Source organism: Melozone crissalis, unplaced genomic scaffold, assembly GCF_028551555.1.
Source record: "Melozone crissalis strain CALT ecotype California unplaced genomic scaffold, PUWL_Pcris_2 ptg000164l_1, whole genome shotgun sequence".
Lineage (NCBI taxonomy): Eukaryota > Metazoa > Chordata > Aves > Passeriformes > Passerellidae > Melozone > Melozone crissalis.
Window position 1 is genome coordinate 464322 of NW_026535934.1, and position 16965 is coordinate 481286.

Below are 16965 nucleotides of genomic sequence, written 5' to 3' on the forward strand. Positions count from 1 at the left end.
ATAGAAAAGGTAGGAAGTGACTTTTTTGGTTTGGTTCTTTTTTCTTTATTATTTTCTGGAAATAAAAGTAATTAAGTATAGGTACTACTGGTCTGTTTCTTCCAGTAACAGGTGATAATAATAGTAGTAGTAATAATAAAAATAATAATAGAAATAATAATAACAGTAATGTAATACTACTTAAACTGTCTTTATCCATTGAACTGGCCATTTCAAATCAAAACTTCTAAACACAAATCAAACCATCATCCTTGTAGAATCTTTCACAGCAGTGGGCTAAAGATCCTGGTTTTGTTGACAGGATTTATTGGTTCTGGAAGAACAAGAGGGAAGTAGAAGCCTAACTACTTCTAGCTCACAGACCCGTCCAGTGAACAGAGCTTTGTATTTTGATGGGCTTGTGATGACTTTGAAATCAATTGGTCATTACAGTAAAAAAAATTAATGTTTTTTTGAACGTGACAGCAGAAATAACTTTAAGCACCAACTTAATAATAATAGATCACCAATTTAAGTTAAAAATTCATGCTATACTATCAAAATTTAAAGGTAAGTGATTATGTATTAGGTGATGGTATAAAGTGTATGTTCTAATGTGTAGGATGTATGCAAAGATACATACATACCTGAAAGTCCTTAGAGGAAACAAATTTTTATGTTTGCTGTCTGACTGTTTATCATACAATATTTGGTTTTATTTCGCAGGGATCGGTGAATTTTAACTTTGGAGTCCTCTATGCTAAGGATGCTCAGCCTGCAGATGATGAAATGTTCAGTAATGGTGAGTTTTTCACTTTCTCTTTAATTGCTATGCTGATCTGAATAAGAAAAAAACAAAAGCAAGAGAAAAAAAAGGATGGTTTATTATTTTTTACACTGTTATGTTTGTTTCCTCAGTATTTGCTGCAGCTCTGCTTACCCAAGCTTTGGGTTCCTTCTGTCCCACAGGGAGTTGCCCTGTTTGGTTGCATCTGGTGAAATTCACCCTGAGACCTTACAGAAGTAGCTCAAACTACGTGAGAGCCATTTGCAGTTCCCTCCACACACCTGGAGAATGGGTGACGTTTCTGAGGATGTGGCAACTGTACTTCTATCAAAACTCAGTCTGTGAAATTTCTGGGGAAAACTCTTCGGTGACCTGAAGGGTTCAAACTCTGGTGAGAATCCAGTTATCAGGTGCTCACCTGGATGGTTCCAGCTCTTAAAGTGAACACTTGTACTCTTGCCCTGTAGTTTACATCCATTGTATTTTTGTTATTTTGCAAGATTTTATGTCTTTGCAAAATATCGTGCATTTCGCTCTTTGGAACCTCTCAGATTGTTCTTTGGTGTAGCGCCACCTCATGGGACACTTGGCTGCCGTCCTGAAGGGGATGGTCGCTAGAATTGTAAATTCTGGAGAGTTTGTAAGTCTTCTGTCCCCAGGGAGCTATCATGCTTTGTTTACTTTTGTTCTGTTGGTTAGGCGCTGCTTCTCATTGCAAGTATGAATTTCAAACTACCCTGTTCTCTTTTTAACTGTTTTCCTGGTTCTCTCCGTACGGCAGGGAAAGACTCTCGTATCCTTGTCTTCAGGCTCGGTGCTGTCCACGAAGATACGGAGACTAAAAAAATCATAAGAAGCAAAATATGACTGCAGGGAAAACAAGCTGGAGAGAACAAAAGGTGATATTGTTATCCTTACCCTGTATTAGAAACATCCAATGTGCTTTGATGCTGGCAGCTGCCAGGGGCTTGTTAGCTCTTTGTAGGCAGGTGTAGGTGTTCGCTTGTAGGTTTTTTCTCTGGACAAGTCAATTCAAACTTTGCTAAGCTTATATTTGCAGATTACTCTCTAGCACAGTCCAGCATGACATTTTTGAATGCTGTAAAAAAAACATGTTACTTGGAAATTGCTAATGATGAGAAGCTTTAGGGGAAAAAAAGATTTCAGGGTTGGGAGACGTGAGAAGAATTTTGTGGGGATGTTAGACTGAAGTAAAGCACACTTTAGGCTGGACTGGCACGCTGGCAGGTCCCCTATTAAACAGTAGTGCTGAGATTAGCCTGGGGGTTGCCCATTGTTTCTGTAGAAATCAGTGTTTCCTGGTCTTCAGAAGTAAGCTGCTTTGAAAAGCTGGAAGGTGCAGCATGGTGACAATCCGTGTGCTCTGGATTAAAAGTAGATTTCAGAAGGGTCCTAGGCTTTTGTCTTTTCCTAGAAGCCGATGTAATCCTATTGAGGAGTTTTTAATTCTGTGCTGCCACGTCATCGGTCAGGGCCCTGTTGTACTAATCATCATACAGATACAAAACAAAAAATCGGACCCCGTCCCAACCACTTAGAGCCCAGAACACGATTTCCTCGGGCTGCCATTTGTGTGCCATCGGCACTCACCACGGAAGCGAGCTGGGGATTGTTGCAGCTGCTGGGAACAAACCGCTCCTCGTCACACAGGAACGGAACTGGGACGACGCCTCGGCCAGCCCCTCTCTGCCATCGTCTCCTGAATCTGCAGCAGAGCAGTTCCGGTCCATCCGGGCACGTGTAATCCAGTTCCTGATGATCTGAGCGCACGGAGCAGCGCTCCGCTGCTGTGGGGGGCTCAGGGAAGGCAGAGTGTGCATTGTCATCTTCCTGAACCTGCAGACGAATCCAAGTGAGAAGCCACAGGGTGGAAATCAGTCGCATATATGCTAAACGAAACTTGCAGGTTTTTTTTAAGAATTGTTTCTGCTTGTTCTTTTTTGTGCTTCAGTGCTTCGAAAACCTCTCTTTAAAATCAGTTCAATTCATCAGTTGAACCTTTGTTTGCAGACCCTCAGTGAGCAGAATTTGTTGCAGACTCAGTGCACGCTGTGCCGGCCTCCCGGGAGTGTGAGGGGCTCACGTGTGCTACTTTTTGCTTTAGGACGCTCTGAGGTATTTATTCCTTTTGGGATACATGACGAGAATTGCCAAGAGAGGTAGTTACAAGGTATGACATGAGGAAAAAGCCTGTCTGGTTGGAACGTTGTTGCTGTCAAAAGTTAATTTTTCCTTCTTTCTTAGCCAGTAGTTAGCTTTTTGCTTAATTTTTGTGGTATCATTATTTTATTGTTTAAAAAATGGCTTCAAAATCACTTTGGTGGTTGGTGTTGGCCACCAGTACCTTGTTCAGATTTGCCTATTTGCTTGTAGCTAAAATGTTCGCATCCTGTTTATCATTCTATTTAAGAAACTGCTGCCCAGCCAACTAATAACTGAATATCCATCTGTCTGGGACACGGGGAGAGGATTTAGGTAACGTCTTTGTTCCCAGGAAAAGGTTCCAGTGTAGTTTCTAAATAGAGGAGAAGGGGATGAAGACGCGGGGCTCTGATGCCATTGGGGCACCCCAAGGTCCCCAGGAGCGGGAGCCCCGCTGCAGTGCAGGAGCAGGTATGTTCTCATGTAATACTGAACAAATTATAAATATAAATATGACAATTTAAGCATGAAAATATTTTTTAAAATAGTTAAACAAAGTGGGTTTTTTCATTTGTCAATAGGCAGTGTTTTGATTGTAAAAATTATAACTACAAATAATATAAAGGGAGAAATCTAAGTATAGAAATATAAATATATACAGATATATATAAAATTTAAACCTATAAGAAAAAATTAGTTTTAGCAGTAGATGTGATACCTAATATAAATAATAACTTAGATACTTTCCTAGAATTTTATATATATTATATATAATTATGAATATAATGCATCAAAAGAAACTATAAATATAAATGTGAATATAATTATACAAAAGTATAAAAATATTTCAATATCGTTCAAAAGAAGGCTTTTTTTGTGTTTATTTGGTTAGAGACAGGGGTTTTATTTGGAATCATAGAAGTAGAAATCTAAATATAGAAATATACAGTCAATAAAGAAAGGTATTTATAAGAACACGACTGAACGACGCCGCCTTCAGCCGAATGGAACGAGCTCAGCCGAACCAAGGCGAGACCGGCCGAACCTGACGGGCTCGAGCGAACCGAGGCCAGGCTTGCGAGGCTGCCTGAACGGAGCCGAGCTCGGCCGAACCGAGCCCGCCGCTCTCGTGCGCGCTAATTAGCGCGAGTGCTAATTAGCACAGCCCAATGAGCTCCTGTGCCACCCCGCGCTCCCGGTCGTGTCGGTACGAAGGCCGGGCCGCCCGCGTGACGCGGCAGCAGGAGAGCCCCGAGCCGGGCGAGTTTAACGTGAGGCGGCGCCGCTTGCCCGCCCTCGGGGAGGCGAGCCGAGCCGAGCTCAGCCGAACGCGCAGAGAGCGGCTCCGAGTTCGGCCGAAGCGAGCCGGAGGGACGAATGGAGCCGAATGCGGCCGTCAATAGCCGAGTTTAGCCGACAATAGCCGAGTTTAGCCGACAATAGCCGAGTTTAGCCGAAGAGCCGACTGGAGCCGAGTGACTCCGGAGCGAGCCCAGCTCCCCCGAGCGCAGCCTCCCGGGCAGGGCGAGGCGCCGGGCCGGGCTCGGGGTGCAGCCGGGGCTCTGTGAGGCTTCCCCGCCTGTCCCTCTCTCTCGCCCTCCTTCCTTCTCCCCGTATTCGCCTTCTCTCGCTCCCTTTCCCCCATTCCCTCTCCCCCCACAAGCCCGGCTCCTTCCTGTCCAGCCCCTTCCCCGCTACTCCCTTTCTCTTCCCCGTTTCTGCCTCCTCTGTCCACCCTCCCTCTACCCCCCTCCCGGGCTTTCCCTTCCCGTGCCGCTTTCCTGCACAGCCCGCCCTCCCTCGCCGCCCTTTGTCATGCCCTGCTCTCGCTCCTCTCTTCCGGTGCCCGCTTTCCTTCTTTGCCGCGCAGCCGCGGGGCTCGGGGTGCCGGAGAATGAAGGCCCGAGGGTATGGGGGTTCATCCGTGGTGCTGTTAACACAGTCAGAATGGCTCAGTGACTCTGTGCCAGGCTGGTGTGGCCTCAAAGGCTGCCCCTGCTGCTGGCAGAGTGTGTGAAGCGTCTGCTGAGCGGGCAGCGGCATCCCCCTGAACACCTTCTCGCAGCAGGGACGGAGATGGAGCCAGCCCAGCGCGTGGAAATGGATCTCTCCAGCTGAACGCTCAGGTGAAGCGAGCAGAGAACTTGCCCAGCATGAACCAGGTGAGCTGCACGTCTCCAGGGTAATGGTTCTTGCACCTTCAGAGCCACAGTGTCGCTGAGCTTTTTTTTTCCCCAGGCTTTCCATCACCTCTCAAACAGACGAATGCTCCCCTTGGAGGCTGCTGTGCCCTGGGGAGCCTGGCAGGTGGCCCCGTTGGTGAGAGGAGGGCAGCTGCAGGCAGGCAGCCCCCAGGAAAACACGGGAGTTTCAGTGGTTTCTGATGCCTGAGGAACGGGGAGATGGCGTGAGCTGAGCAGGAGTTAAGCACGGTCGTACAGAGGCCTGGCTGTTATGATTTAAGATGGCTTATTGAATATCTGTAGTTTCTATAGATATTTGTATATCTGTCCAAGTAGGATATAGAGCCTTGTGCAGGAGAAAAAGAACTCTTGATGTAAGATATGACCTGGGGGAGGCATCATGCCAGGCTATCCCTTCCAGATTTGGACGGCTTCAGTGTCTTGTGTGGCATGATGGGAAGTTCTGAAAATTAAGATTTCCTCTTTGGTGCGGGTCAGATGGGTGACGCCTGGCAGCTCGTGCACTGCCACTGTGCTAACCTGTGTGCCTCTCCTTCCCTCCCTGCTCCACAGGCAGCGCAACACGGGAGCAGCAGGGAGAGCTGGCTTTGTCCTGGAAGATCCAGGAGCTCGCGGTGGATATCTGAGCCTGCAGCTCCAGGCTGCCGCACGACGCAAGGGCTGCACACACCCAGAGCGTACAGGTACTGTCACAAACGTGGGCTGTCGTGGCTGAGCCCTCAGGAGCTGGCGGTGCCAGCTGGGAGAAGAACAGTAGCTTCCAGCCTTTTCTTTTGTCTGCGTTTCCCGTGTTCAGTCAGTCTGATTACTTCTGGGCATTGCCCAGCAGGGTGTGAAATGCTTCCAGGGCTAAAGGGGGAAAAAAAGGGAAACACAAACTATAATCCACACCTCAGGAGGGAGAAGGCATCTGTCAGGACAAACTCTTAAGAGAAATGGGATGAAGAATACTTGTTTATTCGGTCTTTGGTATGTGTAGCTAGTTCAAAGAGGTCTCCCAGTCCTTCCCATTAGCAGAGCAAAGGAAGAGCAGCAAAGCCCTCAGGCTAAGCCATTAAAAGCAGCAGCAGCAGCTTTGTGTGCTGGAGTGTGGCAGGCATTCCTAGGTTTACTTTTTGGTTTTGCATCTAGCAGTGGTAGAGGAAAGTTCTTTGCAAGGTGATAGTTCCAGCCTTGTATTGAAATGTGAGCAAAGAGGAACTTTCTCAGTTGGATTGGGGTTTATTCACAGCACTTGTAAACAGAGTTAACATTCAGATAACATGTGCAGGGAGTGTGTGCTGTGGGTTAGCACAAGTGACAAAGGAAGTGGGACAGGGCACTTTCCCCTTCAAGGTACTGGTTTTTTTTCTGGAAGAATGACGTGAGAGCAGAAAAGTTGCAATGGCATTGCAGTTCCCTGCACAGAATATACCCAGGGAGGTGAAGCACAGCCCAGTGGTGCCATTCACCTGCGCCCCAATGGGGAGCATCAGTGAAGTGAGGAGGACTGAGGAGCTCTCCCCTTGAGCAATCACAACAGTCATGTCAACGAGTGTCACCCTTTTCCAGACCACTGGCATGTGCTTGGGGACAATAACCTGTGTTTTTTACAGCCAGGTCTTCTGAGCCGCTGCTCACTGCTCGCAGTGAAAAGAAACTTGTGTACAGGCACTCTGCAAAATTGCCACCTCAGATGCCACTGAAGCACAGCTTTGGCTTTCAGGCATCTCCCCTGCAAGCTGTCCCTTGCGGCGTTTCCGCACTGGGTTCATTGTAAATTCATTCCTCCCATTTTTTATTTGTAATTTCCAAAGAATATCAGTCGACTTTTACGGCCTCTTCAGGGCTCCCCAAGCTTCATACCACACCTAAATGCTCGTTTTCACTGCCTGAAGGGCTTCTCTCACCCGAGTGATTCTATGAATTTGGCCTGTACTTCAGCTTAAGGGGAAAGCTGTACATTGATTTTGGAGAAAAAGATTTGACTGTCCAGCTGTAAATTTATCTTGTGTTTTGCCTTCCAGGTTCGCTCGTATTGTAATTTGCAAATGGCACGGCAAATGCCACGAGAGCAGCTGGTGAAGGTGGCTCAGAAGCAATGACAAGAATGTGCTGCAAAGTTGGGTCCAGCAGTCCAGCTTCCCGACACGGTAGGGCAGGCACACCTTTTGATAAAGCATCAAACGCTGTAGTTTTTATTCTTGGTGTTTGTCTGCGCTCCCATTCTGATCACCCCTTGAAGTATTATTTTTCAAAATGATATCTAGGAGAGAAATCATGTTTATTCAGGGGGAGCCATAATTTTCATCTGTTCCAAATGCACCAGGTGTGTTTTAAGGCCTGCACACACAGCAAGAGCTGCAGAGCTTGTTGTGTGTGCAGTTTCCTGCAGCACTGATTCATTCTGTATTCCAGTAACCATGCCCTGGGCTGCCAGCCAGGCTCAATGTCAGGAGCGGGAGGAGCAGACCCGAGAGGTGCTTTGGGTGGAGCCCAGCCAGGTTTCAGGCAGCCCGCAGAGTCTGCCCTTGCAGTCCACGCCGGTCTGCTGTTGCCATCTGCTGGAAAAATCCCTAATGGATATTTCCAAAGGTGGGGAGGAGCATCCGCTCCTGTCACGGACCTGCTGGGGGCTCTTTGCCCTCTGGCTCCGTGCGCTCTGCCCAAGAACAGCGTGTGCAGCAGGCTGTCACCGCTCTCTGCAGGGTGAAGCACCTTCAGCCAAGGTCAGTGCAAGAGCAAAACAATCCTGCCAGTAAAGCCTGCTACTAGAGAGGCAAACAATGATCCTTCCAAAGGAATTCATCCTTCTTCTCCCTTACAACTCTCCTGTGTCATCACACCGCAGAATGGTTTGGGGTGGAAGAGATCTTGAAAACGACCTAGTTCCACCTCTGTCCTGGGCAGGCTCACCTTCCTCTGGGCCAGGGTGCTGTGCTGTCGCAGATCAGGTGGCAGATCTGTGGAAATTGTAATGATATTATTAAGGCGTGTCTCTTATTGCCTTGCCATTCGTGAATCCCGAGGCTGTCTTGTCCTAGTTTAGCTTTCTGATGTGGAGGAGCAGAACTGCCAACTGATATGGAATTTGGTGCTCTCTGTGGAGTGACATCCTGTAAAATTTCTGTCCCAGGAATGCTGTCACGATGGCTCTGCTCCATAGAGAATGACACGGCCTGATTGTCAGCAATTTTTGCTTCTGCAATAGTGTAAAAATGCTAAAATTTGAACACGGCTTATTATTTCAAAAGAGAATATTTTAAAACTGGAAGAGATAGCTGAAATTACACCTGAAAGGTAGCAAGAGCAAATACATAGAATATTTCTCCCTGTTTGTAGATATACTTTTCATTCAAAATTATGCTGATGGGGATATGCTTTTATGTATTTAGTGACTTTACAGATTTCTTCCCCGAGTTTTTTGAGTTCATAGAATCATGGAATAATTCAGGTTGGAAGGGGCTCTAAAGATCACCTCGTTCCAAGCCTGGTGCCGTGGGCAAGGACACGGTTCCATGGACCAGGTTGCTCTGAGCCTGATCCCAGAGCACCAATGGGCCTTGGAACACTTCCAGGGATGGGGCAGCCCCAGCATGTGTGAGCAACCTGTGCCAGGCAGGTGCCAGAGGAGGAAGAAAGCCCTTCCCAGCTGGAGCAGAGGCTGCTGCAGCTTGGCGCAGCCTCGTGTCACGGAGCGTGTGAGACAAAAGGGCCCTTCCCGTGGAGGGAGAACGGCACTGAAAGATCTTTTTTGGGAGGAGCGGAGCCATGGAATGCCAAAGCAGCCTTCAGTTCTTGCAGCAGAGTTGGGAACAACTGGAAGCAGGAGCAGAGCTGGCCTGGTGCCTGGCAGCTCTGCAGGCAGTGGGGATGGAGAAGGTGCAGTTGTCTGTCTTCTTGGCTGAGTCTTGAAAAATGAGGCACTTTTCTGTAGTTCCTTTTCAAGCATTACGTGGCAGTTGCCCCTAGAAGTCCAAAGGCAGCTGTTTTTTTAGCAGAAGGAAGTCAGGAAGAGGCAAAGCAGGCAAAGACATCAGATAAGTCTGGATAAAAATCTTGGCTAAGCTGTTTTTTCCCCCTCCTCCAAACAGGCAATTCTGAAGCGCTGAGCAGAGATCTGCCCCCGGGAGGCAGAGCAGAGCCGATCTGTGAGAGCTGACACGGGAGCTGTGGTGAGGACAGCTGCTCCCCTGCCTCGGTGTGGGACCTGCTGAGCTGCCGTTCCTGTGCTGGGAGTGTTTCTCCTCTCATGCAGGCAAGCCAGAGAGCTCCTAGGGAAGGAGCAGGTAAGGTTGAAGTGCCGAGATCTCCCCGGTAAGAAGTGCCGTGACAAAAGGAAATGGCCTCAAGTTGCAGCAGGGAAGGCTCAGATTGGCTTTGAGGACCAATTTGTTCACTGAAAGGGTGGTCAGGCATAGGAGCGGGCTGCCCAGGGCAGTCCTCATTCCTGGAGACATTTGAAGCATGGCAAGATGTGGTGTTTAGGGACCTGATTTGGGTGGGGGCTTGGCAGTGCTGGGGCAGCAGCTGGGCTCAATGGCCTTAGCAGGCTTTTGCAGCCTAAAGGATGCTATGGTTCTGGAAAGCCTCGACCCCTCTGGCTCCGACACAGCACCTGGATGCTGACGGAAGGAGGCTGGTCATGGAGCCTGGAGGTGCCTGTGCCACAGGGAGGGAGAGGACAAGGCAGCGTCACCTGCAGGGAGGGTCTCGTCCCCAGAGAGCGGCCAGTGACTCCATCCGTGCCCGGGGCTCTGGGTGCACCCTCGGGGTGGACACCTGCCCTCAGGTTTCCCTCTGGGCACCCGGGGAGGGAACCGGGTCCATCCGTGTGGCAGCTCCAGGGCCTGCAGGCTCTGGGGCCCTGCAGCCGTGCGCCCTGTCACAGGGCGGCAGGGACGTGACGCTGCCCGGCCGCGCCGCTGGCCTGGGATCCTTGCTGCTTTCCTCCCGATCCCACATGGCTGTAGCAGCAATCTTGTGTCTTTTCTTTAAAAGTGTCCTTGGGAGAGTTCAAAGAGAGGGTAATTAGTTATGTCAAAGCCTACATATTTGACCTGTTGGCACTCAAGAGAAAAGACAAGAACCTGCTTGGCATCCTTGTGCCTGGAAGTCATTGTGACCCAGGGAAGTGAGGAAGGGGCTGGCCGAGGTCACTGAGGCTCTGAGATGGAGGTGAGTTTGCATTCCAGTTGATTGGAACGGAGGCTCATCAGAAGTTTCCTCGGCTATCCAAGGCACAGAGCCCTGGAGGCAAGTGAGCCTGAGCTGCTGCACGCTTGCTGTGAGCTTTGGGGTGAGGGTGCATCGTTGCAGGCCTGGGATGGATTGAAATGCGCTGAGGAAAGCAGCGGGAGGGAGGGAGGGAAATGCTCTGTTAGCTTGTGCCAATTCTTCTGTCAGACTCATCACGGCGGGACAGCGTGAAGACTGAAAGTGTGAGAAGATGTGGAGGGGAAGAGAGAATCTGACGGGAGCAGCGAACGCACGAGTGCACGAATTTTGCTTTTTGCTTGGATGTAAACTCAGGAGTTGAAAGGAATTTGGGAGTGAGAAGGGACATTTCAGAAGGAGAAGAAGAAAAAGAGGTTGTTGTTGTTGTTACAGTCCTGGCAAAATCTTTTGTTCTAGCTAATAAAAGAAGTTAGTTTAAGAAATAAAAAGAAAAAAATGTAGTGTTTTTTTTTTTACTTGACTATTATATTCATTGGTGGTATATGGTGTGTTGTTTTATTTCTTGGTATTATTAACTCTGTGTAAATTGTTTTTTGAGTGAAGCTGACTTTCTGGATGGGTTGGTTTGTATTTGAGGCAGCATTAATTTCAATAGGATTGTTTCATAGATTTCTGATGGGTATTACTGGGATTTTGGTTTTGTTTGCTGTATGTATAAACATAGACCTTTGGTAGGGCCAGCTGGGCTGCTGGAGTTTTGGGTGTGAATTTATGAGATGGCTTTTGTTAAATGCAGATTTTAATTTTTGAAATGTTTTTCAATGTAGTGGTTTTAAGGTGGTTTTTAAGAATTCATTGTTTTGTTTTCTGTTGTTTGTAGTTGGTGTATGATAAGGGATGTGGTGTGAGGTCTTGAACGCTATGGTTTTAGTGTTCCTAAGTTCTGATTTCTTTCTGGTTTGATAGTTGTTTTTTTTTTTATTTTTTGGGACAGGGGCATTTATATGGTGGGTTTTTATAGGCAATACGTTTTTTAATTTAGGTAGTGATATTTTTTAGTATTTTAATAGTTTAGGTTTTTGATTTTCATGGTTTTAATTATTTTTTTAAATTTTTTTCAAATAACTTTTCTAGATGATAGGTTATTATTTGTGCATTAGCATAAAGGTAGAGCTTTGGGGACTTTTTTTAGTAATGTTTAGGGTCAGTTGTACAGTTTTGAGTCTCGTGAGTTGGTTTGATTTAGTTTTTACTGGGTGTTTGTTTTTATTAGCAGTTGTGTCATTTTCAAGGTGTATTTGAGTTTTTTGGGGTTTTTGAGATACTGGTTTAGGAGGAAGTTTATGATGAGAATGTGCGGAGGTTTTGGGCTACTTTATAGTGGGATTTAAAATTTATTGACAGTTAGGTTTATTTGAGTTTTTATTAGGGTTCAATGACGTTGTGGGACGTTTGTTCCGTTAGTAATAGCAATGGGTTTTGTTTTGATGCGCTGCGATGGGACGAGCATGTGCTGCGTGCCGGTGCTGACAAAGGTACGGTACTGTTGTGGTTCTGGTGCGTGGGGTCAATGAACTTGTATGGTTTAATATAGAGATGAAAATAGAAATAAATATACATTTAAAAATAAATATAACATTAGAGTGGTAGACATGAATATAGATAACAGATACATACATAAAACTGTAATACCTGGTATATAATTGTAACATCATATAGATAAATGATAGTCTATTATATATATATATATATATATATATACACAAAGATATATAAATATAGATAGTTAATATGAAAATATTTAAATGGAGTTAAAATAAATGGGGGGGGTGTTATTAGGTTATAGGCTGGGGTTTTTAAATAAATGATAGAAATAAAATATCAATTCGGATATACAAATATATATACAAATACAAATCTCTATAAATATTTAATTTAAATAAATATAAGGAAAATAAATCTATAATACAGAAAATACAGATCTCTTATTATATTAGAAGGTATTCTCTCTAATATATATAATATCTATGAATAAAATAAATTAAAATGTCCATATGAATATCATTATAATTTTGAAAAATAATATTACTTCCTACATTTTAAATCTGGTTCCAATAAAGGGGTGTCTTTGGTTTTCATTTGGTTAGAGGCAGGAGTTGTATTTTAAATAATATAAGTAATATAGAAATGTGGATCTTAAGATAGAAATATTTAATAAATATATAAAGAGAAATTGCTAAAATATGAATATAAATTTACATATAAATATGTGTAAGTAATATGAAGAGTTGTAGTGTAGAATATAAATAACATTATATGGCAATATAAATTATAAATGGGAATATAAATATAAAAATATGTAAATATAGCTTAAAAGAAAGGGAATGTTTTGGCTTTTATTTAAGTAGAGGCAGGGGTTTTATTTTGAATATTGTAAGTGTTCCAGAAGTAAAAATCCTGACGCAGAAACGTTTAATCAATATAAAAAATATGAATAAAAATATATAAAAATTCATAAATAACTACTCGCATCAGATGTATTATAGAATACAAATTTATTTATAACTTGACATTGGTATAGATAAATGTATAAGTAAGCAATATACATTAATATGCATTATAAATACAAATATGAATATAAAAATTGAATATAAGGATAAAATCTATTTAAATATTGTTTGCAACAAAGGCTTGGGGTTTTTTTTATTCCTATTGTGTTAGAGGCAGGGTTTTTATTTTAAATAATATGAATGTAGATATTATTGTTATTTATTTCTAAATATGGAGATATACAATCGAGATATAAATATATATATAAAAACACAAAATATAAAGAAATACAAATAATAGGAAGAGATGTAATGAAGAATTCAAATAACAGTATACATAAGTGTACATTTTAAATGTAAATATGAATATGAACCTGAAAACTAGAATTTTAAAAAATATTTAAATACAGTTGAGAAGAAAGGGGTTCTTTTTGGCTTTAATGTGGATGGAGGCAAAGGTTTTATTTTAAATAATGCAAGTGTTACAGAAGTAAAAATCGTAACAGAAATATATACTTACCATGTAAAAGTATGTATAACAATATACAAATAAATTTAAGTTTTAGGGATATATGCAATATGGAATAGAAATGTATTCATAAAAAGAAATGTATAAATGGACAGTGTACATCAATATACATTGTAAATAGAAATGTGAATATTAATAGGAAAAAACTTTTTAAAAAATATTTAAATATTTTTTAAAAGAAATTGTTGTTTTTTTGGGTTTTTTTTGTGTGTTGTGTTTTGTTTTGTCTTTTATCCTTTTAGATTAGAGGCAGAAGTTTATTTTTCCTCTTCCCCGTTGTTTTGGGGCATTTATTTCAGAGCAGTTTTCGGCGGGGGCCTCCCCTGTTCTTTTTCGCCGCCTTCCCTGCCCGCAGCCCCGAGGCGCGCTGCGCCCCCGGCTGGGGCGTGCGGCAGTGCTGCCGCCTTGTGGGCAGAGCGCTGTACTGCAGCCCTGCACCGAGAGGCCGCCACCTTGGGAGTGGCGCGTCGTGGATGTCGCGGACTTTTAATTGACCTTCTCATCATGGCGGCGAAAAGGGCGGGGAAGTGGAGGACCGGGGTTGGTCTAAGTGGACGGCCTGCACAGAATACTGACGTCATGGCGGCTCCGACGGATTTTTCTGCGGCGTTTCATGTGTACCCAACACACGGTGTGGGCTCAGCGGCGCCGCGGGCGGGGTAGTTTGGCGGGTTTGTGCCAGGCATGTGGGTTAAACGCCTCGCTGTGCCGGGGTCCTCTGACGGCCGCTTTCGCGCCCTGAGGGAGCCGAGCCGGGCCGAATTGTTCCGAAGAGCCGAAGAGCCGAGGGTGGCCGAAAACAGCCGAGTTTGCCCGAAGAGCCGAGGGAAGCCGGAAATAGCCGAGTTTACCCGAAGAGCCGAGGGTGGCCGAAAACAGCCGAGTTTACCCGAAGAGCCGAGGGTGGCCGAAAACAGCCGACTTGAACCGAAGAGCCCAGGGCGGCCCAAAATAGCCCAGTTTACACCAAGAGACCATGATAGCCGACTGGAACCGATAGCCGAGTGTAGCCGACACTGGCCGCATTTAGACAATGTGCCCAATATGACCGAGTTTAGTCGAACCGTGCCGAGTTCGGCCGAAGAGCCGTACTGAAATGAGTTTAGACCAAGAGCCGAACCAAGCCGAATTCAGCCGAGTTTCATTAAACAGAACCGAACAACGCCGCAGGGCTCTGCCTGCAGTGCGCCTGTGCAGGCGGCAGGGATCGCTGTGCCTGCAGTGCTCCGAGGCAGACGGCAGGGGGCGCTGTGCCTGCAGTGCGCCTGTGCAGACGGCAGGGATCGCTGTGCCTGCAGTGCTCCGGGACAGACGGCAGGGGGCGCTGTATAAAGTAAGTAGACAATATCAACTCTCTATAAGAAGGAATAAAAGCTCTATGTCACGTGCAGCAGTAGAAAATTTCAGGCTCCCAGGGAATAAATAGTTTTCTTTAAATCCTTTTCGTTCTGGAGTTTTTTTTTTTACTCCCAGGTAGCCTGATAGTTTCTACTGCTGTTTTTTTATTCTAAAGCTAGAAAGGTAAACCAAGATCAGAAATACAAGAAAGGGAAAGGGAAGGGAAAGGAAAGGAAAGGAAAGGAAAGGAAAGGAAAGGAAAGGAAAGGAAAGGAAAGGAAGCAGGAGAGCAAGAGGGAAGGGAAGGGGTGAAAAACAGAGTGAAAAAAGAAAAAAGAATTGGAGGGGGAAAGAGAAGGCATTCGGAAGGAGCGGTGCTGCCTCAGGTCCTTCCCCGCCCAGGGGTGAAGGTCCCGTGTGATGCCCGGGAGGTTCTGCAGCTCCCGGCGGCGGGGGACGGAGCCGTGGCTGTCAGCCCGAGACTACAACTCCCGGCAGGCCTTGCTGCCGGCGCGGCGCGTGACGCAACGGCTGACGCGGCACATGAGTGGCTGGCGGGCCAGGCGGCCGCGCGGGGCTGTGCGCGGGCCGCTCCCGGCGCCTCTCCCGCGCGTGACGGCGACGCTGGACGGGCGAAGCCTCCGTCCGGCCGCCCGCACGGCGCCGAGCAGCGCGGAAGGAGCGTCCGCGGGGTTCCTCGGCCTCACTCGGCGGTGCCGGGGGCGGGGGGCGGGGCGGTGCTTTGCTGCCGCGGGCCGGGAGCTGCAGGAGCCGCCCCGGGCGAGCACGGCGAGCACCTGTGAGTGTTTTTTTTTTCCTCTAAATCGGGAGTAAATATAGCTGAGTAAAATTAGCTTGGTTTTCTTCCTTCTTTTTTAACTGAATTGTTTTTATTAAAAATCCTATTTGAATGTGTAGAAAAAGTGGGGGTGTCCTGTCATATATTGTAGCTTTTCTTGTTTACAGGGTACTCAGAAAATACGTCTCCCTTAGAGTCCCACAGAAAGGTTCTCAGTGCAATCTCTGTCAAGGTATGTATTTCCAAATAAGTGATCCCTTTAGATATTTGCCTGTGTACCTTTTCCTGTTATTCAGAGCTTGCCTTCTGTGGGTTTTATGATAAACCTGTAAAACCGGTTTTGCAAGTCTTAATCGTTGAAGGCAGCATAGAGCCTGTTCTTGACCAGACAAAGGGAAAAAGTGTGACTTTGAGGCTGAACTTGTCATTTTTCATTTGACTTGTCTTGAATTATTTAAGAATAGAGAGAACTAGAAAAAGAGAGAAATAGAATTGGTTATTGAGCACTCCCCAAATGCTCACCATGATTCAGTGTAGAGCCACAGGGCAGGGTGATGGAAAGGGCTCTATGCTTTAGAAGGAAATAAATTTAAACCTGACCTCCACAGAGTCTCACTAACTTCTGTTGTTTTAAAATACAAAATACGTTCAGGAAGTGTTGGAAGTTAGTATTTTGGGAAAGAAATGGCAGTTCCACAGAACATTCCATTTAACAGTAAATTGGAGGAGAGCCCAAGAGAAATTTTTCATCCCTTGATAGAAAAGGTAGGAAGTGACTTTTTTTGGTTTGGTTCTTTTTTCTTTATTATTTTCTGGAAATAAAAGTAATTAAGTATAGGTACTACTGGTCTGTTTCTTCCAGTAACAGGTGATAATAATAGTAGTAGTAATAATAAAAATAATAATAGAAATAATAATAACAGTAATGTAATACTACTTAAACTGTCTTTATCCATTGAACTGGCCATTTCAAATCAAAACTTCTAAACACAAATCAAACCATCATCCTTGTAGAATCTTTCACAGCAGTGGGCTAAAGATCCTGGTTTTGTTGACAGGATTTATTGGTTCTGGAAGAACAAGAGGGAAGTAGAAGCCTAACTACTTCTAGCTCACAGACCCGTCCAGTGAACAGAGCTTTGTATTTTGATGGGCTTGTGATGACTTTGAAATCAATTGGTCATTACAGTAAAAAAAATTAATGTTTTTTTGAACGTGACAGCAGAAATAACTTTAAGCACCAACTTAATAATAATAGATCACCAATTTAAGTTAAAAATTCATGCTATACTATCAAAATTTAAAGGTAAGTGATTATGTATTAGGTGATGGTATAAAGTGTATGTTCTAATGTGTAGGATGTATGCAAAGATACATACATACCTGAAAGTCCTTAGAGGAAACAAATTTTTATGTTTGCTGTCTGACTGTTTATCATACAATATTTGGTTTTATTTCGC

At 45.1% G+C, this 16965-nt stretch overlaps 1 long non-coding RNA gene across 1 annotated transcript; it reads left to right on the forward strand.

The window, feature by feature from the left end:
• Positions 1-703: 703 nt before the first annotated feature.
• LOC128948882 (uncharacterized) lies at positions 704-10740 on the forward strand. The gene is made up of 4 exons (XR_008484161.1): positions 704-781; positions 898-1157; positions 1548-1665; positions 10519-10740. It is a non-coding gene; the product is annotated as an uncharacterized LOC128948882 (long non-coding RNA).
• The last annotated feature ends 6225 nt before the right edge of the window (positions 10741-16965 follow it).